Raw genomic sequence first — 15,927 nt, 5'->3', positions numbered from 1 at the left:
TTTATTAGGCTCCTCAAATTCCCTAGCCGGTCCCATAAAAAATCTGGAGCAGCTTCCTAGAGTGTTCTATGGTTGGTAAAGTTATAATTTTTAAAGTTTTTTTCCCTCTCAAGAAACGACTTCTTAAGTTATATATCAATGCTCAATTTTAATGCTTATTCCTTAATATTTTTCTAGAAAATTGTGGGTTCAAAATAACTGTCCTTCATGCAACAGACATGGTTTCCTTTATGTTAATTTTCAAACATGAAATTTAATTATTAATTAATAAATCATTTACAATATGATTTACACAATAAGACATTTTCAGATTTTTTTCAGCAATGTGAGCTCATGCGCAGTATTTTGTTTAATAATAGTCACTTAAAGTGGCTGAAAAAAAGGAAAGCAAACCTTAAATTACATTAAAACTCCAGCAAAGACAATTACTTTTATCACGAAACTTGGAAGTATCATCAAAGCTGAAACACAAATTACTTAAAATGTGTGGTAAACGTCCTGGGAATGTAGCGGTTATCGCTGATGTGTAAGCTGCCTTCGGTTGGGTATCCCTGAAAAAGAATGGATGTTTGTAAGCAGTTAGTATTTATACATCATGTGGTCACACAAAATAGTGGCGAACTGAAAGTATCTCGGAAGATTTGGTGGCAGGGAAAAAGTGGTGGAAGCCCCTATTATGTCCGCCGGGGTATCTTCAAAACTGGAATGGCGTTTCCTCTGTGTATAACTCAAAAAGTTTAAAATACAATTTGATTGCTAACATCTTTTTTGAACTTATGATTTGGTCGCTGAAACTTTCATTATGAAAAGAGTAAACTTTAGCTGCATTTCGTATGGGAAATTATTTTACTCAGTCTTACAGTTAAAAGTATGCGGTCATATGTGCTGATTTAGGTTTCAGCAGATCTGGCTAAGCTTATAGTGCTTAACATACTAAAATCAAAACATTAAGAGATTCATTGGATTATGTTGGGAAAAAGGGAGCACTGGAAAATTTTGCTTATAGCATAAGTTTTTGACAAATTAATCGTTTCATATAACGACTGCAGTAACTGAAGTCAAAAGATCTAGTCTGATCTAAAAAATTCAGAGCTGTATATTTCGTTCTCACATTTCTGAAATTATGACCTCTTGTGGCAATTAAATTTTCAGTATTTCACTTTATTACAATAATTGCAACTATTACAATAATTTAAAATAATTAAAATTAAGAAGTGGCACCCATTACAACCTCAATTTTGTATCGTTTATTGATTTTAGTGTTAAACTAGTAAAATTATATAAGGGACAAGCTATCGTAAAATTAAAAATTATGGAAAAAAGTCTGAAGACTTTCAAATTTTATATTACGTTCATTTACACATACACACATTTTTTTTCATTTACACACATATACACATCCCACACTCCCGCACAAGACACACCACATAAACACACACCATAAATATTTGAAAACAGCATAGCTTTAGAATTTCCTATAGACAGCCTCGCGGGCTGAAGATAAAAATGTTTTATTTCGCATAGTGTTGACACTCGCTTTGAAATCGTCGAGTTTTTAAATCAAAAATTTGTTAGAGTTTTACAAAATATGAAAGAGGTAATAAAGCAAACTTGAAATCCAAATTTTGGGCTTCCAGGTGCCCATATTAGGATGGAGGATTGCTCTAGATACTATCGTTTTTCCACATTGCGAAACGCATTCATACATTCATGCAGATTCTTCATTATTTAAATTCTTTAAATATAATAAAGGGCGTTAATATTTGGGGGCAACTATTTGAATGGTTCAACGCTTTTAGTGATTCAGCACAAAATGACGTTTGAACACTAATAGCCCTTTGGGCTAAAAATGCCTTACGTTGGAATAGATTTTGAATATCACTTTCGAGAGTGTTCCAGCACAAGTTCTGAAACGGGACACCAAATTTAGGAGTGGAATGAAATCAGATCGACCACATTCATAAAGAAATGAATCTTCTAACTAATGTCTTCCACTGAATTTTATTTCAGATCTTTTTGTTTAAAATATCAAACTTTTACAAGCAAAAGACATAAAAATCAACCGCGCAAATGCAAAATATACGTAGTTTGTCGTGTTTTGTTCTTGAGGTTGAAGTGGGAGTTAGGAAGCATGAAATAAGCTGTGCCCTCGCCAGGATTCAGGCACTGAATTTGCTAATTACTAGTTGAATGTGTAAAGATCTGATGTTAATTAACCATTTACCATGACTTTGATCTTTTGTTTAACTTCTTCTATCCGTATTCCTCACCAGAATGCAGATTAGCTTTAAGTGCATGTAATGAATCTGAGAGAGAGAGTGTATTTCTAGCACTCGCACAACGCTGTCAGCTTTTTGCCAGCTCTATCTAAATGTTGTAACTATCTCGGAATGTTCGTTCTCTAGCAGTCAGTCGTTTCAAACTTCGTGCCGGTAAAATTAGCTAAGCCATCTTCTAGCTTAGTTCATTGCCTGTATGGGCCCACGAGCGGCCGAGCGGTAAAGCCTCTCAACAATTCGGTCCGAGGTTAGAATTCCGCGAACGAGCTGGCTGAATGGGCGTTTTCGTAGTTTTCCCCGTGTGTATCGTGTATACGAACCAGTATCTCTTAGGAAGTTCTGCACCAAAGGCATTCCTCCCCTTATACAGATAGCTCTAGTGTACTTTGCTGTAATCACAATAAACCATACGAAACCAAATCATTGCTTGTGTAATCTAACTACTTTTATCAACATTTAAATGTAAGTATCTATTACTAATGAAATTAAATCGCCACAAGTAGTGGATTATTTGAAGCACAACTCGTGCGATTTTCTGTTAGAATTTAGTTTAATAAAAAGGTTGTTTTAACCTTTGTATGTCTCTGGCATATCGTTTTTAGACGTAGCGATAGCTCGCTAGTTGTCAAGTAGGGTTGTAGGATTTAAATTCAGGCATCATTTAAGTGCATTATCACAACCATCTACCACAGGATGAAATGAATAATTACTTACATTTTACTGATGAATTAGAAAGTTTTTCATTGTAAAATTGCGGAAAGTAATCAAAAGAAAATTTATTATTGGTTAAATATTTAAATTAATATGGCTTGTGAGCATTTCTCTGTCAGTTTTAATATTCCATCAATCCAATTTATACAATGATGTAAGTATACTTTAAAGATTAACGATACCAGAAAATCGTAAAATTGAGCAACAAAAAACTGAACAAACATATTGTACATTTATTATTTACAGAAATTTTTCACAATAAATCATATTTGTGTAGCGTTAAACTTAATCGAAAGGCATTAATTCTGAAATCTGTGACCTCGAAACCTCTATGCCTTTTGCTTACGTAGATTGAAATAATGCACAGTTGTAGAAAATATTAGATCCATTGTTGAATCTTCTCTGCAGCTCAACGGAATATTCTCTTCGCCTGGCGCTTTTATTTGTGAATTTTCTCATGCAGAACACCACACATGGATAAATCGGCGTTATTCAAAATCATAAACTGCGCAGTTATATCGTAAGACATCCTGAAAACACTAATGTTTTGAAATATGAAAGAAGATAAAATAGCATTTTGCGTTTCCGTGGTTACCAAATATGTTTACAGTCATGAGAGCATTGTCCTTTTACGAATACTGGCATGATTTCTGGTTATGTAAGTTTTTTCTTGCTTTCATTGTGCATAGGTCTTAAAGAAAGTAATATTATTTATTAATAATTCCGTGATCTCTATTTCATCGGCGATTTTTATGTTAAAATAATATTAAAGTATATATTAAATTTTATTTTTAAGTGCACTGTCGGCAGCTTTAGAATTTAGCTGCTTGCGTGCTTGCACACAGTGCACACTTACTCTAATAAGTGTGCAAAAGTAGCACCGCCTAAAAATCTACAAGAGCAATTGCCTAAACCCCATCTGCGTAAAAAAATAGTTTGAAATTGAAAATATTGAGATTGAACATCGTGTAAGTAAAAGGAAAAAAAAACAAAATAATATTTTAAAGAGTATATTTGAAAGATAGAGTGCATGTGTATATCTGCATTACATTATGAATATTATTAAGAGAACTTAAATTTTACTTATGTTTATCTTTGAATAGAAAAGGTTATCGTAATTAAGCCTAAAATTATCTGACCTAATTTATTTGAAATTTGCCAGTGATAATCAGATGTCCATTAAAATAATATCATGCATTTTATGAATCCATACAAGTGAAGCGTTACTGCATTATTTAGCGTTCCTTTTTAACCTGAACAGGTGGAAACAGCGCCGGCTATTCTGTTCGGTGGTTAACATGTAGGGATTTTTCATCTTTCTTACAGCGTGCCTTGTTGGTATAAATGGAAGCACACCCAACTAGCCATCAGGAGTTCCTGAACATGAATTTGGACTAGGATATTGCTGCTTTTTGATAGTTCTTGCTCCGATAAATATCTAATCTATTTTACAAGTGCAGTAGTTGTCATAGTACTAGTCCGGAGAAGGCATACAAGTCTGTAGTTGATTATTCCCTTTTTTGCAATGTAATAATGGTTTATTTTTGCGATGAAACTTTGGAAATGTCCTATGTGTTGAGATGACTAAAGGCTAATGTTTTCGATTATTCATGGGCAAATGAGAAAATGTCGGTATTTAGGAAAAAAAGCAAGCAAGGGTAGATTTGAAAAAAAATATCTTATATATTTCTATGATGCGAAAAATTTCCGGAATGCGTTTATGTATAGGTACATCAGAAAACGTTCCTGAAATAATCAAATATCTGCACTCAGTTGTGACTAAATTGTCTTTAATTATTTAAAAATTGCATTATTTTATTAATTTTAAGGCATAATTTCTATAAAAACTTATTATGATCTCGAATATAGGCATTGATTTTTAAGACTCACGTGTTTTGATAACATGCATTAAGTCAAGATACTTATTTAGACTTAAGGGGCTTATCGGTATGTCTATTTAAGCAAACAGAAACTTAAGAAGTGTGTAAAAGAGCCTTTTGTTTAAAACTAAGAAAGTTGACCATAACGTATCCCGAGTTCTTGCAAAACAGCCAGCATTTATGGCATGAACTCAAAAGCACAATTTTAAATTTAAATTAAGTCTTTATTAACCAAAGGCTAGGCAGAGTTATTTGAACGTGCAAAAATGGCTCTTAACCTACACCGACGTGACAGCACTGTCGGCGAGAATTAAACAACTCCGTAAACAGACGCGTAAATTAAAAAAATTAAAAATTAATCGTTACCTCATTCAAATGAGGTAGAAAGACGTTAACATTTAAAGGAAGGTTTTGGAAGGTGAATTTAGAGAGAGCATGTTCTGTCTACCTTAAGGCCATATTGCTATCTTTGAATTACTAGCGCTTAGATTTCTGTGACATTGAGCGCTTCTTGCCATTAGGCTTGTTGACTTCGACTCTCGTGTCAGAGTTATACCATGAGTTAATTAACATGTAAACCGTTTGACTAAACTTAATCCATTTAATTTTAAGTTGCTCCTTATTTTATCGAGTTAAGCCAAAAGTGTTGCCTTTCATGAGCACCAGTCGGTGCCATCTGTGAACTTTAATTTGAGAAGGTTCTTTATACCCCTCTATGAACATTGTCGTACTTAAGACCTAGGGATAATTCCCTACACAGTCTTATAAAGTCTAGCTAGGTTCTGATAACAAAGAATACGAGACGTTACAACATAAACTATTTTAAATCTAAAAATGATTTTTTATTTTCGCTATAGCTTTTTCAAAAATCCTCACTATTGGAGCTTTTTTATTTTACTGTTGATCATAATTTCCTTTTCTCTCATTTCCGTGCGTCATGATATTTTCCATACTTTATAAAAGATAGCATATTTTGTAGGACTAAAACTGTAAAACATGCGTAACATGTTATTGCTCATTTTCAAAAATTTGTAAAGTATGTCTTTCAAAAGTTATAATTTCATAATGAGAGTGTAATGTCTCGTATTGCCTGGTAACATAAACTTTCGAGCTCTAAAAAGACTGTAGAGTTATTAGTTTATTTATTTATTTATTTATTTATTTATTTTTATTTTTTATGCAGGAGACGTGAAAAATGTGCCAAACTCGAACCTGGACCTTTCCCATACGCGCCGAATGTGCTACCGTTACACCACGAAGGAATGCTGGAAGGAGAGAGGGAAAAAAACCTTACATACTCCTTTTAAAGGACGACTGGAGACGAGGGGACCCAATTGCCAAATCCTAGTGGTGACGCATTATCATCCTCCATCTTTTAGTTCAGACGCCACTGTAGAGACATTAGGTAATTTTGAAGCAGAAAACGTGATAAATAATCAGTGACCTCGCCGGGACTCGGACATCTCGAAGACGTGCCGAGTGGGCTACCGTTACACCACAAAGGCATGGTGGAAGAAAAGATAAAGAATGGAGAGAGAAGCTTAGCACTCCCCTTGAAGGAATGGCCTCTGGGCCAAACGCATATACAGTTAAGGCACTACCGCCTACTCTGTATGGCCTGTTATCACCAAAATACCAACTTGTTTGGTTAGGTGAGTTAGGCTGCATCCAATTCTGATACCTTATAAGAGTAAAATAACTGCAGCGTGAATTTACAGTCTAATATTGCAGAGATGTATTATCGAAAAGGCTGGTGCTGTAATTTGTATTACATTATATCAATAAAACGAATTCGCAAGCATAGAAAAAATGACATGACTAATCTCGAAATGAAATGTCACTGTTCCATTAGCTAGTGCAAACACAGTTCCCCAAAACAGAAAAAAAATCATTAGCTTTTTCAGAAATTAATATATGTCTCAGTTATGCCAACCTTGAGGTACGAACCACACTTCTGGGAGCTGTCAGCAGTAATCACTACCAAGATCGATGTACACGAACAAAGCTATTACAAGGCCAATATTGATAACGATTAAACCTGCCTGGGCTTCAGACAAGCGGAAAGATATTTTTCCTCTATCGGAACTTCCTTTTTTTATTATTAAAAAGAAAACGAGGTAGCAAAAACAAGGAAAGCGGCATGACGTCGAAATTATGCCGATCCATCAAATCTCGCGTGAGACGAGAATTCGCGTGATCTGCGTGCGCTGCCGTTGCCAATCCAATTGACCGTAAAGATAGGGGGAAAAAGAAAGCTTTTGACAGATTTGAAGGGCAGGGAATGTGGGATGGAAATATTACTCTGTTTCACTTATTACGTTGCAAAATTTTTATTATTTTTTGCCTCGAAATGATTCTTTTAAAGTAAGGAGAGATGATCCTTCCTATTCATCTTGTCATAAAAAAGAAACATAATACCAAACTATTATGAGATTTCTAATATTAATAAAGCTGATGGTTCATTCAATATTGAGTACCGCCACACTATCTGTGATATATGTGATTTTTAATTTTATTCCATATGAGTCTGCTTGTTTCCCAAAAGCTCAAGGATAGATGGATAAATAAGAAATAAAATAACTCTAAAATTACTTAAATTTCCTGTGAAGGATTTCATTTTCCAGTTTTTTCACAAATTTGCAGCTTTTAAATTAGAGACTTCGAATATTGTACTTGTAATCAACTGAAAATTCTTTAGACCTTTTTAAAAATGTAGGTTTAAACAAAGCAAATTCGTTAGTGACTGTTAAAATTACCTCTAAATTAAGAATTTTGCTTTTAATTAGCATATTAATATGACACTGATTAAATTTTGAAAACATTTTAATAGTTAAACAGTAGCTGTAAGTTTTGATTCTCTTCTGGTGTATGATATAGCAGTGATCTACCTAATTATTAGTAATTAATAATGTGTGAAAGTTTCTTATAGTAATTTTAAATCTAACAGAAAAAAATCAGAAGTATAAGAAAAAAATTCAAAATCTGATATTATCCAAAAATAATAAATTACTTTTACTACGACTAACAATTTCTATCTGTTAGTTAATAACAGTAATTTAAAACCAGATTATGTTATGTTCTTAGAACATTTAATAAATATGCATCTTAACCTAAATGCTGAAGAAAATAAACATTTATTATTTAAAATAATTTTTATCAGCTTTTTCCTTTACTTCATTTTTAGAGGTCAATACATGCTTTTATGTGAACAAGTAATCTCAATAAATTGTATGCAAAATTAATCAAATAGGAAATATTAGTCCAGAAGATGATATGAATCGATGAATTAGATCAACTGCGTTTCAAATATCGTTCACTGAAAGATGATGCCAATTTAATTTTGAAGTGAAATTGAATTGAATTTGCATTCATTTTGAATTATATTTAAAAATTACCTATAAAGCTTTTTGCGGAGAATTCCATACGAATTAATTTTTGGTCACCTTATCAGTGATAAGTCTTTGATATTAATAACATTTCAGAAGATGATTTTTGAAATCAAAAATGTGTGGTTAGAAAAATGATAATAATACGGCTAGTAATAACTAATCTGCGTTTTAGTTTCATATTGTTTCTAAGTTTTTTTTTTCTACAAATATTCCTGCAATTAAACTACAGCCATATTTTTAGCATACACATTTTCTAACTTTTGCAACAATTTTAATATTTAAAGTATATTTATAAAAAGTTCATATGTTTTTAGAATTGCAGGTACACGAGCAAATTTTTAATGTAGTGAATATAAAATTTTTAAGCTGGAAATTTTCAATTGAATATTACAGACAGAAATATCATTATTGTAAAAAACGGAATGCAAAAAATGAACATAAAATGAAAGAAATAAATATTTTACAAAAAATCTACTAACCAGGAGTTATACAAAATGGCTGGGTCTTAGCTGCTGCATTTACACAGGTTGTACTCTCTATATATGTTTCACAAGAAAATAGTAACGTTAATTAAATTTAAATAATTCTTTTGAGCCATTGCTGCAAGGAATTAAATTAACAAATATTCTCTATTCGTATAATTGCAATTAAAATTAAAGTAAATGCAATTATTATTACTGCGAATTATTATTACTGCGAATTATTATTACTGCGAATTATTATTACTGCGTATAATTGCAATTAAAATTAAAGTAAATGCAATTATTATTGCAGCTGCAATTAAAATAAAAATTATTATTGCTGCGAACTATTATTGCAATTAAAATTTCTTAATTGAATTTTAAATTTTAATCTTATATTTACTTTGCTTTTTACGAACATAGAATTTTATATTTGCTTTATACGAATAGAGAATATTTGTTAAATATATATATGTATACGCACGCACTCATATAGTACACAGGTTGTACTCTATGTACGTGCATTATATATGTATATTGTTTCACAAGAAAATAGTAAACTTAAATTTAAATAGTTCTCTTGTGTACTCTATACTCGTGCATTACATGGTCTGTGCACCGGATACCAATGGTAGTCGGATGTAAGTAAGTGCAACTATGGATTGTAATCTAAAAAATCGATCTTGTAATTGAGAACGCAAAAAAGAATTTAAAAGCGTCATATATATGGAAACTTGAAAGCCAAGAAAGGATTAAATATTCATTTTATTCCAATTGACATATATAGAGACAATTCGCTTGGCAAACTAATCGTGCTTATTTCCAGAATATTTACATTTTTGATGCTATTGCGATAAAAAGCGAATACAGCGAAATTGCGTCCTAGCGGCAACAAAAGTAGAAGTTAAGTGCGCAATTATCCAGCATCGAAACTTACCGAGAGAAGATTTTGGTTTAGATTAGAAAGGTTTCAGTTCTTGTAATTTTGAGTTCAGATTCCAAATTAGCTACGTCATCAGGCTTATGCAAGCCATGTGACATAGACTGATCTATAAAATGACGCTGTTCAGGAACGTTATTACGATTTTTGGAGGAAATGCCAAAATTAGAGCTTATGTATTAAAAACATATTGCTAAGTTGAATTATAAAGCTGATTTACCTATTTTTTATCTTATATATATGCGCAAAAAAATTTTAGACTAAATTGGTCTTTTTAATATTGTACTTACAACCTAACTTTTAATTATATATATATATATATATATATATATAATTTATCAAGCAAAGCAGTAATAACAATTTTTAAAAAACCAATTTTGGTCTAGAAAACATCTTGCGCAATATGCTGCAAAATAAGTAAAATATAAAAATTGTAGTAAGCTCGCCTAAAAGTTACCAAGAGCTGCTGCTCCAAAAGGTTCAACACGTTTTCAAAAAAATTAATACACATGAAAATCAAATCATTAGACATGTAAAACATTAAAAAATATTAAAAAACAGAAAAAGTTAAAAAGTAAGCGGAAAATGGTAAATTAGCCCAATTCGACTTACAAACAGGCTTTTCAAGGGAAATTTCATTTATTTGAACGTCGAATCAAGCTAACCCCATTACGCGTTTCGCCGAAACAGACAATTGAAACTTTTTCGCTAAAATTTTTTTTAAAATTTAGACAAAGTGTCTTGGAAATTTTAATAGTCTCAATTCTCTGTTCCAATTTCCCGACGCGTCCGCACAGAATGACACATTAAGGTGTTAAAAAAATGTTAATCAAAACCTAAACTTCCTAAATCTAGACTAAAATTAAAATTAAAATCAAAAACGAAAATAAATAGCGATGAGTTATTGGTCCTAAAAATACAAAAACATACGGGCTGGGCCTGCAAGCTTAAAGATTAACAATTTAATTTTTAAATAATAGATTTTAGAAAACTGTAATGAAAACCTGTAAATAATATAAAATAAAACAAAAATTAAGAAGAGAGCAAACTAAGTGGGTCTTGCTAAGACCAAGAAAAAGTTGTAACAAAAGAAACAAAAACTGACCTTTGGCGATGCAAAGCTGTCCCTCTTAAAACTTGTTGAAAAATGGCTGCTATACTTCTGTGTCTTTCATTTGGATGACGTACGTAGGGGGGAGCTAAGTGCTGTGGGCATTTAGCCAATGCGAAGAGATTTTCGTTATCTGCAACTCGTCTCCTATTATCGAAGGGGGCCGGAAACCTCGGAAACCGTGTAAAGATCTCAAATATATACATATATAATCTATATATATATAGATAGATTATATATATATATAATCTATCTATATATATAATCATAAGAATGAAAAGGGAGTATTCTTATTAATATTTCAATATTTCAAGGAAAAAGAAAGCCAATACAGAAAACTAAGAATTACAATTTGAGTAATAATGAATTCTACATAAATTCCAATTTACAGGTTAAATGGTTAAGTATAAATCTTTGTAACTCCTATTCAGTTTAGGCTTCACGTAGTGTTTTGCAGCTTTCTCAAGTTTGCATTTCCAGGCATCATAGAATAATACGATCATTTGTGAGAGTTGTACCATTCTAAGTAGCGAAATATCCTCAAATACTTTACTTAAAGCATTTCAAATTCATTACAAACATTCTGAATACTATACAAAGCGAACTTCAAGCTGAACACCCTATTGACTATTTTAATCCGTTTATTTAGAAACGCCAAGAGTGAAACGTATTATAGTTACAGTGGTTGTCAACTGTGTAAGCTAAACAGAGTTGAAAGCGTCTATATTGACAGAAGCGACAAATTAAATTGTCTTTGATAATGCAGTTAGCAGTAGTATTGAAGCGGCATAATCTAAAGAAAGGTTCCGATGTAATATAACCGGGGCTAAAGCACTGAAGAAATTAACGCCTGGTACAGAAGGAAACATATTTTATTTACAGAGTCTGAGAGAAGATTCTAGTGTATGCTGAAATCAAGCTCTTCAGTTCATAATAATAGCATTAGTGTGCGTCGAAAACATAGGAATTAAATATTTTGGTAGCACAGATAATGAATCCTGCTACTGAAGCGATAGAGCCAGATTATTATGTGAACACACTTGACGCGACATTTTGCTTCTACGAGAAATTATAGGCTCTCACATTTTAAATTTCTGGAAATGCGAGTTCTGATCCATACTGGAGTGTTCTGAAATATTTTCAGATGGATGATAATTCAAGTGACCTAATTATTTTCAAAACTAGCGTGCGAAATAACACAAAATGTCAGAATAATATAAATAGGAGATAATATAATCAATATTTTTAGTAAATAAATTATTAAATGCATTATTAAATACAAATGTCAGAATTCTGCTCAATTTCGATTTTCTAAAAGTCGAAAACTAGCAACTCAATACTGGTCACTCGATCTTATGAAAAAGCTCCAATAACCGAAGAAAAATTATGCTTTCCTCTTTTATATTAAGCTATTACTAATTCTCCCTTTATTTAATAAAAGTAAAGGTAATAATTGTCATTTTGTTTCGAGGAAACCAGTAGATGTTCTTCTAGAAGATAATTGCGTATACTATACTGTTTTAAATAAAGACCATAAGGAACATCGAGCTTGCAAGATTGTAAGGATTATGTTAATTTTATTAACAGTTAAATTTTAAGTTAAAGTTCCTTTCCTGTCAAATTCTTAACTTCAACTTACTACTTCCGGCCAGAACGTACTTTTGGAATCTTGCTGAATATTTAATGAGAAGGAGCGGTATTTAAACCACGAAGTTACTTACTGAGACAGGGAGAGAATCAGAGTTTCTGAATTACGCGCGTCTGCCTTTTTGGCCGCTCTCTCTCTGAAAGCTGTTTTTACGCTCGGCCGTACTCAGGCCATTGCTAAGCTTCGTAGTAAAATAAGTTAAGGGGCCAAGTCTAATTGAACCTTGATAGCTTTGGCTATACTTATTTTAGTTAATCTTAGTTTTAGTTTAATTCTTAGTCTTTTAAGTTCAAGTCCAAAGTGCGGGCTTTACTTGTACACTCCCAGGCGGAGTTTTGTTAAATCTTATCGGAATAATAAAGGGTTAGTTACTCTTATCTCTTGTTGTTTCTTGTCATCGAACTCTAGCGATTATTCGCTTTTCAGTTCTTAGATTGCTCACTTCCAACATTAACTTAGAATTACAAAGTGAGGTACTCTACAAGATAAACAAAAATGTTTAATAATATGGTATTTTCAAAAGAGAATACGTACCTCAGATAAAAAGAAACAACCTTCTGTGCCAACGTTTCTCAAAATTTTATAAATCATAATGTTCTGCGTACCATTTTACTCTTATCCCATTCCAAAGTAAAGCATTTCCCTTTTTTTTACCAAGCACATTTATATTTTTAAAATGAAGTTCATCAAAATTAATTTTAATTTTATATTGATATTAAGTTAGTATTCGGAAATTTATATCATTTTTAATCATTCAAATCTGTTAGTGTTCGGATAAGTGTTACCTTATTAATTAGATATTAAATAAATCCTGGTACACACATTAATAAGCTTGACAATTCTTGAATAGCTCTTTTGGTTGGACGTACGCTGGCAAGCTTAAGTCTGAAATCGTCGCATACATCAAGTTGATTTCGATCCGTTGTTTTTAGCTGAGTTTCTGATGAAAACCTTTACTTATCCAGAAGAAACGGTATTCTAATCTTGATTCCATAAGTCACTATGTTACGTTTTCACTAGTAATGGGGTCTAGAAAGTAGCCATACTTTCTGCTTGAAACTTAATTTGCATCCGGTGTCATTTCAATGTCTGATTAACTGTTCTATTTCTTTCAACGGAAGTCTGTTATTTCCATAAATGCAATGAAAGTATCCCGAACCCACGAAAATTCATTATATTCACCACTTTGGAAAATAAATTTTAAATTGTAGCCTTAGCGTTTCAAAATGCGAATATATGTCTTGGAATATTGTTTAGAGATCGCCTCAGGTGGACTCCCCACGTTAATAACTAGCGAGACAGAACTCTAAATATCATTAAATCTCTTTATCCCATCATTGGAAAATACACTTCCCTAGATTTGGATAAGAAGAGACTCATTTATCTCTCTGTTATTAGGCCAATGATGACCTACGCTTCACCGGTCTAGACGACAATTACTGACCAGGAACTTAATAAATTACAAGTGGTGCAGAACAGATACCTGCGCATCATCACGGATGCCCACTATTTTGTAAGGTGTAAGTGTCTTCTTGATGACCTCAAAGTAGAACCCCTAGCGAAGTTCTTTCGAAAAATTAATAAGCAATTCTATCAGGATCCACAAGATTGCAACATCATGAACCATTTCAATCTCTTCAGCTATGAAATTCTGCAAGAAGGTCGGCACTTGCGCCCTTTTGTAGCTTTTATATAAACAAAAACAGAATTTCCCTACATAGGATTTAAAATTGTTATTACAACTCCATATTGTGCTGGCATTCTAAGTCTTTTCTCTAATTTTTGTAGGTTTTTCTGCTATTTTAGTAGGACGCATACTTGTAAATATTACGTAAATAGTGGTCTATTTTCTGGGGAAAAACTTTTTATATTTTATGTACTGTCTAATTCTGTAAAATGCGTTTTTCACATCCCTCACGTGATAAAGGAGTCACCAACTTCCATCCTGTTCTCTGGCCCCACTGAAGCATTTTTGTATTTGCATCGTTCCTTGAAGCACCAATGTTACGATAGTCGGTATACAGCTTGCATACTTAACAAGCTAGATGCGGTGACAGCGGCAACTGTGGGGGGGGGGAGACTGACGAATATATGTCATTGCATAATTCTTTTCTAATAGCCAGTGATAGTGAGACTTCTCGAATACGTTCATTTTTGTCATTATGTAAGTATATGTACTTATCTTACACATATGTAATCAAGTCGAGGAAATAAAAAATTAAAGATAAATTATTTTTACGGAGTTTGGTTTCGGTTCTAGAGCATAACGAAATAAAAAAATGAAATTACCTCACGCAGCTGTTCAAGCAGAATTAAAAATATTGAAAACAGAAAATATTATACCTTAACTTCAGAATAGGATTTATTTTAGTCAACTGCTCATTGGCTTCTTATTTCCTTTAAAACAAAACTTCTCCTCCTAAATTCTTTGTAAATGAGCAAGAAAAGTCAGGAAAGTTATCGATGCACACAATCATTATCTAAAATTTGTAGTTATTCTCTAGGTATTCAATTTTGACTATGCTATTTCTGTTCACATATATGTTCCCTTGCGAAAACTCAATAACTTAACAACAATATATTGGAAAAACATGAAATTTCATAGACGATGGAAATCGATTAATACGAAACCTTAGGACATCAATATTTCTCCTTGTAAATGGAATTTTATGTCAAAGGAACTTCAGACAAATGAGCACTTTGTACTGCAGTTGGGTAAAATAAAAAAATAATGGGCGTTTCGATAATGATTTTATTTCCTAATACTTACGTAAGTTTTCACTCAATTACTATTTAATGGTTTGACGATGCAAAAGAAATTTTATTTCCTTTCTTTTTATTAATGCAGCTCTTTGCTTTATACCGAGTGAATTTCGTATTCTCCTCCTCTTTTCTAAAGCATTTTATAATTTAAGCGTGTAGGACAGAAATAATGTTATTAAGTTACTTTTTGCTTTTCTTTCTGCATTTTTAGCAGGTTTTTTTCCTTATACTCAAAAATAATTCTTCCAGCACCTATGCAGTCATTTATGAAATTTCGTGATAGCAATTAATAATAATGACATGTTATTGTGGAGTAACTCAGGCTTACATCACAGAAATTTATGATTACTCCTTCTGTGTGGCACCTTTTTAGACATACGTAACAGCAGCCATAACATATACAAGACTAGCTTACTAACTTAGAAATAATTAATCGATTAAAATCCTTTAGTCTTGACCGTTTCCATAAACAGAGCAATTATATCTCGTTTTTACGAATCAAATAATTATCTGATCCTTATTGTAGATTCCTAACGCTAAAAATTTATTACCGCAAACCTTTTAGAACGATTGGTCAAAAATTTAACTTTTATTATTTCGTTGGATTGCGAAACGATGGTATTATGAGTTGATAATTTTGTTTTAACGAAGCTTCAAGTATTTGAGAAAGTGTATATTTAGTACTTTAAAATTTAACTACATCCTCTTAATATCTTTTCTGTAATAAATATAAAAAACTGGATAC

General features: G+C 32.2%; 1 pseudogene; it reads left to right on the top strand.

Moving 5' to 3' along the window:
• The first annotated feature begins 6,390 nt into the window (after positions 1-6,390).
• Positions 6,391-6,495, top strand: LOC146998026 (U6atac minor spliceosomal RNA; annotated as a pseudogene).
• Positions 6,496-15,927: the final 9,432 nt, after the last annotated feature.

The sequence above is a fragment of the Stegodyphus dumicola genome, chromosome 3 (assembly GCF_044657685.1).
Source record: "Stegodyphus dumicola isolate Sdum_Otavi_A_Nest chromosome 3, ASM4465768v1".
NCBI lineage: Eukaryota > Metazoa > Arthropoda > Arachnida > Araneae > Eresidae > Stegodyphus > Stegodyphus dumicola.
This window is presented reverse-complemented; position numbering and strand designations above follow the sequence as displayed.